The sequence below is a fragment of the Bos taurus genome, chromosome 12 (assembly GCF_002263795.3).
Source record: "Bos taurus isolate L1 Dominette 01449 registration number 42190680 breed Hereford chromosome 12, ARS-UCD2.0, whole genome shotgun sequence".
In the NCBI taxonomy this organism is placed as follows: Eukaryota; Metazoa; Chordata; class Mammalia; order Artiodactyla; family Bovidae; genus Bos; species Bos taurus.
In genome coordinates this window covers 22949221-22964995 of record NC_037339.1, presented here as the reverse complement: position 1 = coordinate 22964995, position 15775 = coordinate 22949221, and the positions used below count along the sequence as shown (strand labels likewise).

At 40.6% G+C, this 15775-nt stretch overlaps 1 protein-coding gene and 1 non-coding gene across 4 annotated transcripts in view; one reads left to right on the top strand and one right to left on the bottom strand.

Annotated features, from left to right (window-relative positions):
- LHFPL6 (LHFPL tetraspan subfamily member 6) overlaps positions 1 to 15775 on the bottom strand; it is a 234291-nt gene that overhangs the window by 66268 nt on the left and 152248 nt on the right.
- LOC112449176 (small nucleolar RNA SNORA48) lies at positions 13915 to 14049 on the top strand. The gene has a single exon (XR_003037662.1). It is a non-coding gene; the product is annotated as a small nucleolar RNA SNORA48 (small nucleolar RNA).

Below are 15775 nucleotides of genomic sequence, written 5' to 3'. Positions count from 1 at the left end.
TTAGTTCCTTCTCAAGAGCTACAGATAATATTCTGAGCCTCATCCTGTGAGCTGCCTTATACTGAAACCCTCACCACGTGGAAGAAATTAACTACATGATGACCAGACTGTAGCCCTGCTGCTGCCGCTGCTGCTGCTAAGTTGCTTCAGTCGTGTCTGACTCTGTGCAACCCCAGAGACGGCAGCCCACCAGGCTCCCCCGTCCCTGGGATTCTCCAGGCAAGAACACTGGAGTGGGTTGCTGTTTCCTTCTCCAATGCATGAAAGTGAAAAGTGAAAGTGAAGTTGCTCAGTTGTGTCTGACCCTCAGCGACCCCATGGACCTGCAGCCTTCCAGGCTCCTCCGTCCATGGGATTTTCCAGGCGAGAGTACTGGAGTGGGGTGCCATTGCCTTCTCTGGACTATAGACCTGAGCTACCACAATTCTGAGAACTGGCCTCAAGGAAATGGGAACAAACCAACCCTGGAACTGAAGATTAACTGTATTTAGAACAATCAAGATGACACTGGTCAGAACACTGAAGATGAATTTCAAGATGACTGCCAGAGCTGACTATGCTGCTCCCTCTGTCTATAAAAGTTCTTGTTCCCTGATTGTCAGGATGTGGGGAGAGTCGGGCTTTGGACAGATGTCCACCCAGCTCCCCCATCCCCTGGTCGCCAGCATCCAAAGTAAAGCAATTTTTCCTTTCCACCAACCTGGCCTCTTTATTGGGCAGCCAGACCTCACTTTTGTTTACAACATGACAGTTCAACGTACACAATAGTTCCACACATTTCCTAAAGGAACCATTAAGTCATTTGGATAAAACATCGCAAGGATCTTTGGCTAATGGTCTTTAAAACTGGTACTTGGTTAGAAAAGAAATAATGTGAACAACAACAACAAAAAGTCGAAAAACAATCCAAAATAATTTGTTCTATAACAATAGGTTTCTTTTTGGCATTAGTCATCTTCTAGAAAAAGAATAACTCAACATTCCTCAATGTTATTTAATAGTACGGCAGAATCCCTAAGCCAGGTTCTAGACAATTTATCATTTCTGTTCCCAACAAAAGAATCCTGTCCTGAAGCTTACTCAGTACCAAGTGTCAAAAAAATGTCTAGAATGGGAACTTCTACTTAAGATTAAAATTCTTAAAAGATTTTTACAGACTGGAAATCATTGCTCAGATACCCAAGAATTTCATCTATGGGTTTATGTGCTAAAATTGTCTACCTACCTGAATAACACATCACATTTTGGTTAACAAGGATATCATCTGAATAAAACATTTTCTGTGATTTTGAAAAAGAAAGAAGTCAAGAAACAAAAAGTCTTTCACAACAGTTCAAAAATCCCGAGACCAAATTTATTCATTCACGTGGCTTTCAAGCAGGCAATTGCTTTGTCCCCAGCAGTATTATGCAAGCTTACTTAAGAATGCAGAAGAGCTCCAAGAGCTGAAAATTCTATTCCCATCGCCATGGTGAAAACCACAGACTATGAAGATAACTGCCCCCAGCACAGTAGGGTGGTCTCCAGTATTCCCTGGGAACCCCACCACGGCACTTAAAAACAAACATTACAACTTAGAAATGAACCCTCTGTTAAGGAGCTAGAAAATATCACTTCAAATATCATTTCAGAGACACTGAACTTTCCCACCTCTCATGAGCAACAAGAACACAAAACTAACAAAAAAATCATCCTGAAAGATAAAAATTCTCCTATATCTGGGGACAAAAAAAAGGATGAATAACATTCACAAACAGACACTTCCCACATCTCAAGGAGGTGTGGCTCCATGTAGCATAACCTAAACTCAAGTATTTTGTACAAAACCACTCAGAGGACACCCCGCTGGGATGATCAATCAGCGCATAGTGGCTTTGGGATGTTTTCCGAGAGCAAAGTCTCAGGAGAATGTTAACATTTTCTTCACTTCCTTCTTTTCTGAAGGTTATTGAATCAGGAAATCATTGTTGCCCCATGAATCTATTTTTAGATGACATTATGATTCTATTAGTATGTAAATATAACAAAAATAAAAACATAAACTTATCACATACAATGCTACATTAATACTTAACACAGAAAAGTATCACAAAATGTGCATGCATGCATGCTCAGTCTCTCAGTTGTGTCCAACTCTTTGTGACCCCATGGACTGTGGCACACCAGGCTCCTCTGTGCACGAGATTTCCCAAGCAAGAACAGTGGAATGGGTGGCCATTTCCTCCTCTAGAGGATCTTCCTGACCCAGGAATCGAACCTGCATCTCCTTTGGCTCCTGATTTGGCAGTTAGATTCTTTACTGCTGAGCCAACTGAGAAGCCCATCACAAAATACAAAAGGCAAGAACAAACACCAGGTAAGATTTAACGTGATGAGTGTGCCTGCCTGTTTGTAAGTTCATTCCAGTCTGGAACACAGGAAGATGATGCTACCTGCAAATCTGCTGCACCATTCAATCCATTCCTCTCCTTGGTTTTTAACTGGGTTAAGACTGAAAACCCTAGTTCACACAAACCAGTTGCTGTGAATAGTAATAATAGCATGACACTCTTTTGACTCAGCAAAGGAAAGTCTTCCTTTATCTTAATCCACAATGCTGATTAACTTCATGTTTCATAATCATGCTTCAATGTATATGAAGAACTGAGCTGCGATCACTCATTCTCTTCTTTGGGCACCAAGTTTAACTCAGTTACTGATTCTGGGTTTTGAAAAGCAAACGGATCTTGAACCCAATAAATTTGCCTTAATGCCTTGTATTTCTCTTCTGGGAAGAAATAGTTAAAAGTTTTAGAGAGTGAAAAGTCAAAGTGTTCGTTGTTAAGTGTAGCCAACCATGTTCTTTTGTCCATGGAATTCTCCAGGCAAGAATACTGGAATGGGTTGCCATTCCCTTCTCCAGGAGATCTTCTGGACCCAGGGATCAAAGCCAGGTCTCTTGCTTTGCAGGCAGATTCTTTACCATCTGACTAACCAGGGAAGCCCTGAGAGAAGTGAGACGCACCTACTAAACTTTGAAGGAAAAAAAAAAAAAAAAACAATGGCAGGAATCGACAATAACTTTCCCACAGCATAGCACAGCTACTCGGCTTCCAATCAGCATGCAGTATTTCACTTATTCCACATTAAATCAAAGAATTACAAATAAGTTGTATATTATAGGGAAAACTTTCCAGGTGAATGTCTTAGAGATATTTGAATAAAAGGCTAAATTTATTTTTCATAATGTTTTCTTGCCTATAATAAACATTTTTGCATGGGCTGTACATGTTTCAGTTCAGTCAGTTCAGTCGCTCAGTCAAGTCCGACTCTTTGCGACCCCATGAATCACAGCACGCCAGGCCTCCCTGTCCATCACCAACTCCCGGAGTTCACTCAAACTCATGTCCATCAAGTCGGTGATGCCATCCAGCCATCTCATCCTCTGTCATCCCCTTCTCCTCCTGCCTTCTATCTTCCCCAGCATCAGGGTCTTTCACAATGAGTTGGCTCTTCACATCAGGTGGCCAAAGTTTTGGAGCTTCAGCTGCAGTCCTTCCAATCAGTATTCAGGGCTGATTTTCTTTAGAATTGACTGATTGATCTCCTTGCTGTCCAAGGAGAGTCCTCTCCAGTACCACAATTCAAAAGCATCAATTCTTCGGTGCTCAGCCTTTTTTATGGTCTACTAACCTTAGGATGTTTTATAATTGACAAAATGGATGTAAGAGGTGGGGGTTCTGTTAGTGAAATGACTGGTGCTTCAAGGTATTCAGATTGGCTAGAAGAGAGAGACAGTCTTCATTCTTAGGTATGCATGGTAGAAGAATCTAGAAGAATCTACTTAGCTATGGTGGGTATACTCTCTGAACTGGCTCCTGTGACTTGATTCCAGAAGAGTGCTATACCCAGGCAGGATTCACAGCACTTCGGGTGCCCAAATCCATCTCTCAGGTTAGCTGAAGTCTTGGCTAGACTTAACACCTAGAATAATGTTGTGTTTATTTCAAGGGGATACATTCCTTCACATCAGCCGTGATAGAAACACCTAAAAGGATGGAGAGCTGGGATTCAGATGAACTACAGAAAAGGCACTGTCATGTAAGGGCCTGATGGCTAGTAAATATATGTGCTAGTAAAAAAAACTGTGCTAATTATGCTGCTATGTCTGTAGGGGGGCCATCAGGTGGAGAGCTAAAACCTTTGCTGCTGCTGCTAAGTCGCTTCAGTCGTGTCCGACTCTGTGCGACCCCATAGATGGTAGCCCACCAGGCTCCGCCATCCCTGGGATTCTCCAGGCAAGAGTACTGGAGTGGATTGCCATCGCCTTCTCCGCTAAAACCCTTACCTACCTCTAAATCCTAGCAAACATAGCCAGTTGTTTGCAAAATTCAGTTTCCCCTTCTGGGGCACACACTTCAATAAGGTTTGCCAGCCCACCTTCAGTTGGATGTGGGCATCAGCTGACTAGGCATCAGCTGAAGTCTAGTCAGAGGAATATGAGAGTAATAATGTGGGCCATTAAAGGCATATCATGGCCTTTAAAAAATCAGTGCAGCACCTCTGGGCTCTTTTCCTCCTTCTGTCAGGTGGATACAGGGGTAGCTGAGGCTCAGGGAATGGTACCCGCATTAAAGGAGCCTGGGTCCTTGAGTCATCCTAGGGAAGCTGTCACGTAACATTTACTTGGACCATAATGGGAGTGAGGAATAAATTTTAATTGCGTTTCAACCATTATGCATTCTTGGGACTATTAATACAGTTTAGCCTACGTAACTGAATCAGGAGACACTGTCAATATTTCTATAAAAGAACCTAATACTTATTCAGAAAAGCCATGACAAACCCAGACAGTGCAAACCCTAACCCTAACCCTAATTCAATTTTTAACATTTTATTTATTTTATTGACGTATAGTTGATTTACCATGCTCTCTTGATTTACCTACCCTACATGTGGCTCCAGGAAGCGTTAGGGTTAGGGTTAGACCTATATAGTCAAAGCTATGGTTTTTCCAGTAGTCATGTACGGATGTGAGAGTTGGACCATAAAGAAGGCTGAGCACCAAAGAATTGATGCTTTTGAACTGAGGAGTTGGAGAAGACTCTTGAGAGTCCCTTGGACAGCAAAAGGATCAAACTAGTCAAACCTAAAGGAAATCAACCCTGAATATTTATTGGAAGGCCGAGGCTGAAGCTCCAACACTTTGGCCACTTGATAAGAAGAGCTGACTCACTGGAAAAGACCCTGATGCTGGGAAAGATTCAGGGCAAGAGGAGAAGGGGATGACAGAGGACAAAATAGTTGGATCATCACTGACACCATGGACAGGAGTTTGAGCAAACTCAGGGAGATAGCGAAGGACAGGGATGCCTGGCCTGCTGCGGTTTATGGGGTGGAAAAGAAATGGACACAACTTAGCGGCTAAACAACAAAAGCCTATGTAACTGAATCAGGAGACTGTCAATATTTCTCAAAAGAACCTAATAATTGTACATGACCAGACTAACTGAGAACAGTTTGCATACATTTAGCTACAAGTGATCAACACGCTGTATTTGCAGAATAGCTGAGAAAGAAAGTTGTGTTTGGGAATTAGCAGACAGAATCTTGGTCTACTCCTAGATCTTTTGAATTTTGTTCTTTCCTTTTTCTCATTTAGGAATCGTGACAGGAATCATAATACCCTGACAGAAATAGCAGCTAAGAATGACTGAACTTTGTGTCTGGAACTGTTCTCAGAATTTTATGCACTAAATTCTTTTAATGTTTATAACAACCCTAGGAAACAGATGCTACAATATCCCCCACCATTTTATAAATAAGGAGAGGAGCACAGAGAGACCGTGTTGACCCAAATGTATACCATTGATAAGGGACAGAGAGGGGTCTTGAACCCATGCAGTTGGCCACTGGTGCACATTTGTTTAATCTTATTCCCACACTGCCTGTCTCCAGAATATCATAGGAAATTCAAAGATGAATGACATTTGGGTTTATAAAATTAAGTATTATACAAGGAAATGGCAACCCACTCCACTATTCTTGCCTGGAAAATCCCATGGACAGAAGAGCCTGGTGGGCTACAGTTCATAGGGATCACAAAGAGTCAGACACGACTGAGTGACTGAGCATCCAAGGTAGTCCACGTAGCACTAAGAGGAATACAAAATATTGTAGAGTTTCAAAGAAGGGAGAGAGAATATCTAATCAAAGAGATTTGGAATATTTTAGGGAGGAAAAATGTTTTTTTCTATTCATTTTAATTCCACAAAATTTTCCACAGTGTTTAATGCCAACTCTTCAAAGAGTTGCTAGCCAAGTAATAAGTACAAAATATAGCCACACTAATGTGTACTCAGGAAAATATTCTACCATTTAAAGTAGGAAAATGAGACTTGAATAGTCACAAAATTAGTTTTTATTTAAACTTCATCAGTTCAGTTCAGTCGCTCAGTCATGTCTGACTCTTTGTGACCCCATGGACTGCAGCATGCCGGGCTTCCCTGTCTGTCACCAACTCTCAGAACTTGCTCAAACTCATGTCCATCGAATTGGTGAGGCCATCCAACCATCTTCATATTCTGAGCTAATTTATGTTTCTTTTTAAGTATTGGCTTGGCCAAAAAGTTTGTTTGGATTTTTCCATAAGCTGCTATGTTAAAACCCCAAGAAACTTTTTAGCCAACCCATATGTCCGAACTGAGTCTTTCTGTTGCTACTTTCTTTACTAGGTGAAAAAGTATTTGCATTTTCACAAGTATATTGAATCTAACATGCCTATCAAAAAGTATACACACAAGGGCATGGATCAAAGAATTTTCAGAAAGTCAATATAACCTCATAAACCTTTACTTGGGCTTCCCAGGTGGCTCAGTGGTAAAGAATCTGCCTGCCAATGTAGGAGAGGTGGTTTCAATCCTGGAGTTGGGAAGATCCCTTGGAGTAGGAAATGGCAACCCATTGCAGTATGCTTGCCTGGGGTATCCCATGGACAGATATCCTTGGAGTATCCCTGGCATAGGTTATACTCCATGGGATTGCACAAGAGTTGGCCTTGACTTAGTGACAAAACAACAATCTTTACTCAGATTAAAAAATAAAATATGACTGGCACCTCATAAGCATTCTTCTGCTCCTTTTTAATCACCACCCTATCCCAAGGGTAACCATTATCCTAACTTTAAACAGAATAGATTGGTTTGCCTGACTTTGTACTGATATGAATGGAATCATACATTTGGACTCTTTTGTTATGGTTTCTTTCCTTCAACGTTGTTTGTAAGACGTTTGTGTCATCCATACGGTTGACCATCACAGTAATTTGTTTATTGTAATTGCTGCATAGCATGCCATTGTGAATATACTACAAGTTATCCACTTTACTGTTGATAAGTCTTTTGATAGTTTCCATTTTTTTCTTTGGTACAAAAGATGCTTCTATGAACATTCTAATACATGTATTTTCATGCACATAACTATATATTGCTAAATATTGCTGTCTGAAATATACCTAGGACTGGAATGATAGATCATAGGGTATATAGGCACCTAAAAAGGTACTTCCTACCTAGAAATTAAGCTCAGTAAACAATGTTTTGTGTGCGTATTAGCCCAAGTCACATCAGAAAGCCTTAGCGAAATAAGCATCAGTTGTGAGAATGGAAGTGTCAACATTCATACAACATATTCATCGTCATTACTCTTTCTAGAGTCAAATTTAGGCCACTAAATTCAGTGGGAACTTATCAAGGGACTGGTTCTTGTCATTTTTCAAGAAATTGCTTTCACTCTCTCATACTAAACTTTAGGGCATGTGCTTCAGTACATCTAAAAATGTCCTAGGGATTCCTGGTGGTCCATTGGTTAAAGCTCTTGCTTCCAATGCAGGGGACTATGTTCGATCCCTGGTGGGGAAACTAAAATCCCATATGCCACACAAGGGGGCAAAAAAAAAACTGTCTTCAAGGTCAGTTTTGACTGGAGTGCAGGGAGCCCAAGGTCCCTGCTCTTGCTGTTATGGACTCTCTCTCGGGACACTGGTGTCACTGGTTCTTCTAGTGCAATGAAGTAAACTTCACATTGAAGGCTTCAAGCCCCTTTTGCTGTGGGCTCATTTCCTGTCATTTGCGCTATAGCGTGCTATGAAATTTCTGTTTATGAAATCATAACAAAGGGCATAATAATGCCAATTATTTGTCTCATCTCTGCCCAAACACCTAAAGGGCATAATCTCTTGGCAGTTGAGGGTTTTTTCCATGCTTATTGGCATTTAGATTCTTGGCAATGTTAGACTGTTTGGGGTACAGTAAACTGAAAGAAAACAGCATGTTAACTTTTTTCAAAATATAACCAAGTTGCTAGAATCAAGACAAATGAATGTTTTTGTCTCTACACTGGGCACGGTATTTTTCTTAAAAAACACTTATAATTCAAGGGACCATTCAGATGTTAAAGTCTGGGTGTCTCCCTCTGCTAACCCTTGGGTAGCACATGATCAGGTCATTTTGCAAAAAAGCAAATACCTCAGCCCTGCTACAGGCCAACTTGGCCTGTGCTTTTTGTAATAGCAACCCAAGGAGGAAACATCTGGAAAAATACCATGACTGAGCTGGTGGGATCAAAGACCAATGTGAAACGGTCTATTGTTAATTTCCAGGAACTGACACAGAGTGTAGAATGAAATAATTCAGTTGGGCAGGAATCTTGTCAGATTTCTGAAAGGCTTGCATATCACTGTATTGTCTCGCTAGACAGTAGAAGGAAAAATAGCTCAGCAAAGTTGGGGGAAAAGAAATCTTGGTGCGTGTGTGTAAGTGTGTATATGTGTGCATGCAGTGTGTGCACACAGGTGCCAGACAACTCAAATCTGTAATCAATATGTTCCTGGTGGATTCCTCTGATGGCAGGGACAACTTGCCATAAAAGTCTCGAAAGAATACAAAGACCAGCTGAAAGAACACTTAAGTCCTGAACTGTGTTTGCAAAGAAGCATCTTGGTTCCCCACCAGACTGAATTCCAGAGGCCATGGCTCTCGGTTTATCCTTGCTCTCCATAGCGAATGGTCAGGGTCTGGTACATAGTTTGCAATATCCAAAAATCTATTGGGTGAAGACTAAATGAATTTATAAGCGAATGGGACAATAAATAAAACAAGCAGCCAAGCTCTACAGTCTAAGGGCTGAATTTGACTCTTGTCAACTGTATACCATTGGCAGTCAATTTATCTCCCTGACCTTTACTAAAAACACTAAAGAAATAGGGGAGAAAAGAAAACAGTATTACCTAGCTTGAGTGGATATTTGATTTTGAAGTGAAAGCCACTCAGTCGTGTCCGACTCTTCACAACCCCATGGACTGTATAGTACATGGAATTCTACAGGCCAGAATACTGGAGTGGGTAGCCTTTCCCTTCTCCAGGGGATCTTCCCAACCCAGGGATTGAACCCAGGTCTCCCACATTGCAGGCGGATTCTTTACCAGCTGAGCCACAAGGGAAGCCCTATTTGATGTTAGGTAGTTAACAGAATAAGGACTAGAAACACCTTTCAAATATCACTTCTCTATTCCACTGCCCATGGGAAGTGTTTAACGGGAAAGGAATGGATGTAGGTTGAAGAAATGTTCAGTGGATGAAATTATGCATACACGGTGGCTCAGGCAGTAAAGAATCTGCCTACAATGCAGGAGACCCAGGTTTGATCCCTGGGTCAGGAAGATCCCCTGGAGAAGGGAATGGCTACCCACTCCAGTATTCTCGCTTGGAGAATTCCATGGACAGAGGAGCCTAGGGTCCATGGGGTTGCAACGAGTTGGACACAACTGAGCGATGAATGCTTTCACTTTCATTTACATATGTGTGCCAACCTCTGAGAGTACAGCATTGAGTAAACATAAACCACAGTGCAGACGGTAAATAAAAATTAGTATTAGCTAAAGTCTTTGCTAGGATTATGACTATTGAAAAGATCTGGGGGGGAAATCTGAACAACCAGAACCAGGCTCTATGACTCAGACAAAGATTCTATGTTTGAATATCAACCCCGAGGGGCTGGTATCTTTATCTGTTTTTTCTATTCATCTACCCAAAGGTCTAGGACAATGCCTGACACATTATAGACGGTCGGCACTTATTTGTTGAATGGACAAATAAACCTTAAAACGCTAAAATGAAAAAAATAGGGGGAGAAGGCCTTAAAGAATATTGTGTTAATCACGTTAGTTGGCCGGTTCACTTACTCTCCATCTTCTCAACTGAAGGCAGAGGTCATCAACACGGTCCAGCTGGGATGCTACATAATGGTACCTGTGCCTGTACAGTTTAAAGGACAAAAAGATGGAGAATAAAAGGTTTTCTCTCTTCTCCCATCTACAGCCTTTTCTCCTTTTCCCTACAACCTCAATACTTGGGTAATAAAGTCAGAAGTCTGAAGAACAGCAGAACCAGATTCACCTACTTAATGTGTGATGCATTATTTAGTTATAAGAAGGAAGAGGAAGTGCCAGCTTTCTCTCTTTTACAGTGTGTGCGAACATAAATCAAATACAGGAAAGTTGTAAAGCCATCGTGCAATTTTTAAACTTTTATAACTCTGGTGTCAGGGGTGTTAGAAATCATTTGTAAATGGCATGCAAATCAAATTTACTTCCTCAAGTTGTTAAAACCTCAGTTCTGCTAGTCCCAGTACCAGTTTTTTTTTTTAATCTCATTGCCTATAATAGGTATATAAACATTTGTCACAGGCAGGCATTGAAACGATGAATATGTTTTGCACAAGCACATGAGGTTATTTTCATAAAGGTGAAAACATTTTTGTTTTAAAGTGTCATTTACAGATTTCTTCTCACCTTGCCTAGAACTCAGGTTATTAACAAATTTAGAAAAGCCCAAGGGTATATGGAAACTCCTCTCAAGGAAGAAACAAAGCTGGAACAGACAATGTTGTTTTTCATTATGCTTCTTATCAGTTTCTTTTCTTTGCAATGAAATCACTCTGGCTTATTCATACCCTTTGGAGAATGAGACTGTGTTTTACCATAAAGACTGACTACTCAGTCATTCTCCCCAAAGGCAGTGTCTGTTGCAAGAGAATCTGCGGGAATCCCTTGACTTTGACTTGTGTGTGGATTGACAAGGCTAAATTGGGTCCGAGTTGCTCGCTGCATAATATTAGATGAGACAAGGGCTGCAAGGGGGAATCCACAAGAGGCTTCCCTTCCTACAAGCATAAACTGAAGCCAAAGTGAGAGATCTTGCTTTGCTTTTATAAAACACATCTTTCTGTACCCTTCTATCTTTTAATCCCTAGCATCTCTTAACGTTCCTCTCCCTCGAAAGGGCAAACAGAAGGAAGAAAGGAGTCGTATCAATGACCAAGTTTCTTTCAGCAAAAATTCTTCCTTGTTAGCCATTCTGCAAAAGTTCATTAGCTGAATAAACCATTCTCTGCAGACCTCATCTCTATTCCTCTCTACTTTCCCCTCCCCCTTCCTTTCTTTTTAACCTTTCAGTGCAGAATTAAGTCTTTGTGATATTCAGCACATCAATGAACTCTCGCCCAGCCTGGGGGGACCTCGGGGGCCAGCGCAGGGGCGAATCTGTGGGCTGCATTCCAATTCAGTGAGGTGGTGACAAGGAACCCAGCCCAGTCGTCAAATAGATCCTGTGTCTGCATATGATTCATAACCCGAACATGTTTAGAAAGGGACAGAAAGGAGGAAGAAGGCATGGGATTTGGAGTTATAGAGTCAGTATTGTGCGAAGATTTAGAGCATTATGGGGGTGAGAAAAAGAGGATTTATTCTTGAGTCCTGGCAGCACTCAATCCACTGGCAGATCTGCTTCAAAAGAAGGCCAGTGACTTTATACAGCAGCTTTCCAAATAAGCTCAAGTTAAAACAAAACAAAACAAAGCCCACGACTAGTCTTCCCACCCCAGCAGCCCACTTCTACCCTCTCATGGCAAAATAAATGAATGAGTAAATGAATGAATGAATGAAATGAACAAGTCCTTTTCAACTATAGCTGGTTTTGTCTATGATTTTGTTTCCTTTTGGATAATGTAGGGGCAAAAGATGAATTAGCTGCTTATGCTTTTTATGAGATTTGGGGAAAACTGCTGCAAGGATATTTAAACAGTGAACTTAGAGAACGAATTAATTTAAGGGTTCTCATTTATCCACATGGAGTGTAATAGATTCAAAGCTAAATAATCGATTGGCTAGACATACTCTGATTCCTAAAAGTTTTAAGGAAAAGATTAAAGATTTTTTTAAAGGATGCAACAAAACTAATACTGGAGTTAAAAGGCACTGGCTATGTGCCTATTTTTTTATTACCCCCTGATTTTTAATAAATTTATTAAATAAATTTTAATAAAACGCATTTACATTTTATCCAGCAATCTCCTTATAATATACATGGCTGAATATTAAAAATGGTAGGAGCTAATATCACTTTGAATAAGCTGATGCTTATCCTACATTTTAAACGATAGATGTCTCAAGACCCTCATTAAGACAGAATGCCTCAAAGCTCCAGATAGCAGCTATGCATTTTCTTCAGTTATCCAAATAAAATATCTGATTTAGTCACAGAAATCTCACAATAATTGTCTCATCTTTGGGAACTTAAACAGCTTTGCCTTTCTTATTTATACTCTCAGTTATCTCTGGCATTAACATAAACTATCCACTGTGATCAACTAGCCCTGAAGACTGTATGGCATATGAACAGTCATATTCATCATAAGATGCTTGGGAAGGTAAAGGTGGAAAAGGGATTCCAATAATTAATGATATGTAAGATGCTGCCGATGACCAAACCAAGAATTCCAGATCTGCTATTTCTGAAATGTTTCAGCAATGCTACTCTGCCCCCTCTTCCCCCCCCCCCACCCTAGAAATAAGAGATGGATTAAGTCCAGTTTGTCAACAGGTATAGATTTTAAGTCTTGAGTGTGCTAATCTATCTACTTAGTTTATTGAAATAGTCCCATGGGGGACTTGCCTGGTGGCCTAGTGGTCAAGACTTCACCTTCCAAGGCATGCAGTGCAGGTTTCATCCCGGGTCAGGGAGCTAAGATCCCATGTGCCTTGTGGCAAAAAAGACCAAAACGTTAAAACAGAAGGAATATTGTAACAAATTCAATAAAGACTTTAAAAATGGTCCATTAAAAAAAAAAAAGCTAGTCCCATAAAACCCAAGACAATTTGTATTCTCCTATGTATACGGACTTCAATCTTGCTTACAAAAGAGAACAAACATTTTTAAATGTGGAATAAATTATACAGAATAAGGGCTTGTTTCTCTACTCTGGGACATCTTGCTTCTTGCAAAGCACAAGCATAATTTCACTGCCTCTCTTCAGTGAGTTGAGACTGATGTCATTGGTTGGGACCACAGTGATCTGAGGTCAAAGTCTTTTATATCACTGAACAAAGAAAGAGAGGAGCATTTTCAGGCAGCTTTGGATGAAATGGTTTCAAAACCAATTTGGTATTCCCACCCTCTTCTCTAAAAACAGAAGTGAAGAAAAGTATTATAATTCTTATTTAACGAAATGCACTAAAAAATTCTCAGTAAAAAACTTTATAGCCAATAAATTCTGCATTCACTGTGTGTGAAGTAAGAGTTGAGTTTGTATTCTCAAATTAATTAAAACCTTTTAACTTCCACTAAAGCTACTGTATTCTTAATCCCTTGGGCAAACTGGTTTAAGTTGATAATTCCTCCTAAATCCTAATTTTTATTGAAATTTTTAATCATTATGAGTTCTGCACATAGCAGCCTCAAATTAAAAAAAAAAATACATTCCCCTGCCAACAAGGAATTTAGAAATGATTTTTCTTTGTTTCTTGGGGATCTTTTCCCAATTTGAGGCTTGCCAAGACAGATTAGGATTAACTAAAAGGTTTTCTAAAGATATATTTAATGTCCCTGACCTGGGTAGAGTGGCACCTGGTTGGTGGCACCTGTCTCATAACAGTAAGGGACAAAACAACCCCTTGTTTATCCCAGTTTGGCTTTTGCTCTGTGCCCATGCCTGGTTCATTCCCTGGACACATGGAAAGAAAAAAAAGGAAAAGGAAAAAAAAGATATATTTAAAACCCAAGTACATTTTCTAACTGTTAATAGCTGTTAATATTTCTTTCACAGAAGCAAAAATGGAGCAATGATTCGCAGCAAAGTGACCAAAGGCACAAAGAGGTTTTATAGACAAAACACACAGCTTAATAGCTTATGTGTTTCTAGAAAATCTGGATCAGCAGCTGCATGTGCACCTGCTCAGCTGCCCGGACCTTTCTTTATATTATCAGGCAAGCCTCCTTCAAACTGGACTCTCTAGAATCTGTACCCACTGTTTCCATGCAGCTCCCTTCCTAACTCATGTAAACCACACCGTTGGAAATAAGGCTTATTTCCCAAAGATTGCAGTTCCTGAAGACTATGGTCTGGGTCACTATGCAGTCAACATAGAGAGTATGCCTGAGCTCATCAAAGTATAATCTGTACCTCAACTTGAACCCCATTAGGTGGATTTGATGAATGGACCATTCACCCTTTGTGTGTTATTTCTATAGGTAGTAATTAATGTTGTTAGCATTATTAGGGGAAAAGTAAGCTGAGCACCAAAGAATTGATGCTGTTGGACTGTGGTGTTGGAGAAGACTCTTGAGAGTCCCTTGGACTGCAAGGAGATCCAACCAGTCCATTCTGAAGGAGATCAGCCCTGGGATTTCTTTGGAAGGAATGATGCTAAAGCCGAAACTCCAGTACTTTGGCCACCTCATGTGAAGAGTTGACTCATTGGAAAAGACTGATGCTGGGAGGGATTGGGGGCAGGAGGAGAAGGGGACGACAGAGGATGAGATGGCTGGATGGCATCACTGACTCGATGGATGTGAGTCTGAGTGAACTCCGGGAGTTGGTGATGGACAGGGAGGCCTGGCGTGCTGCGATTCATGGGGTCGCAAAGAGTCGGACATGACTAAGCGACTGAACTGAACTGAACTAAAGACATTGTTATTTAAAAGAACTGCTCTAAAGGAAGCACAGAGGAAAATGTTCCCATTCAGAAACTGGGATCCATCCCATCAGTTTTCTTAACACATCAAAATTACAGGATTTTTTTTTTACTTAGGTGGTGGCTCAGATGGTAAAGAATCTGCTGGAATGCAGGAGACCTGGGTTCAATCCCTGGATCGGGAAGATCCCTTGGAGGAGGAAATGGCAACCCCCTCCAGTATTCTTGCCTGGAGAAGATAAAAACTCCATGGACTGAGGAGCCTGGTGGGCTACAGTGCACGGGGTCACAGAATCGGACATGACCAGGCGACTAACACTTTCACTTTCACAGGAGACGCCAGCTTTGTGATATCTGGGGAGGGAATAAAATGCCTTAGGACTCTTAGCAAAAGTCAGGGGAAGGGGACTTAGTCTAAAGTTAGAAAACTTTCAAAAGGTTATTTGAAAGTCTTGAAAGAATTGCATCTTTACTTTCATTGTAAGAGATACTTAGGGGATGTACTTAGTACAGAGAACTATACTCAATATCATGTAATAATCTATAATGGAAAAGAATCTGAAAAAGTATATATATATATATATATATATATACACACATGTATATATTTAACCACTTTGCTGTACACCTGCAATTAACACAGCATTGTAATTCAACTATACTTCAATAAAAAGAGGGACATAAATATGGTGAGAGGTGGAAAAGGAGGCTTTTCCTGGCATGTGGCTGCAAATAACAGCTAGAGGTAAGATAAAAACTCCTATGAAT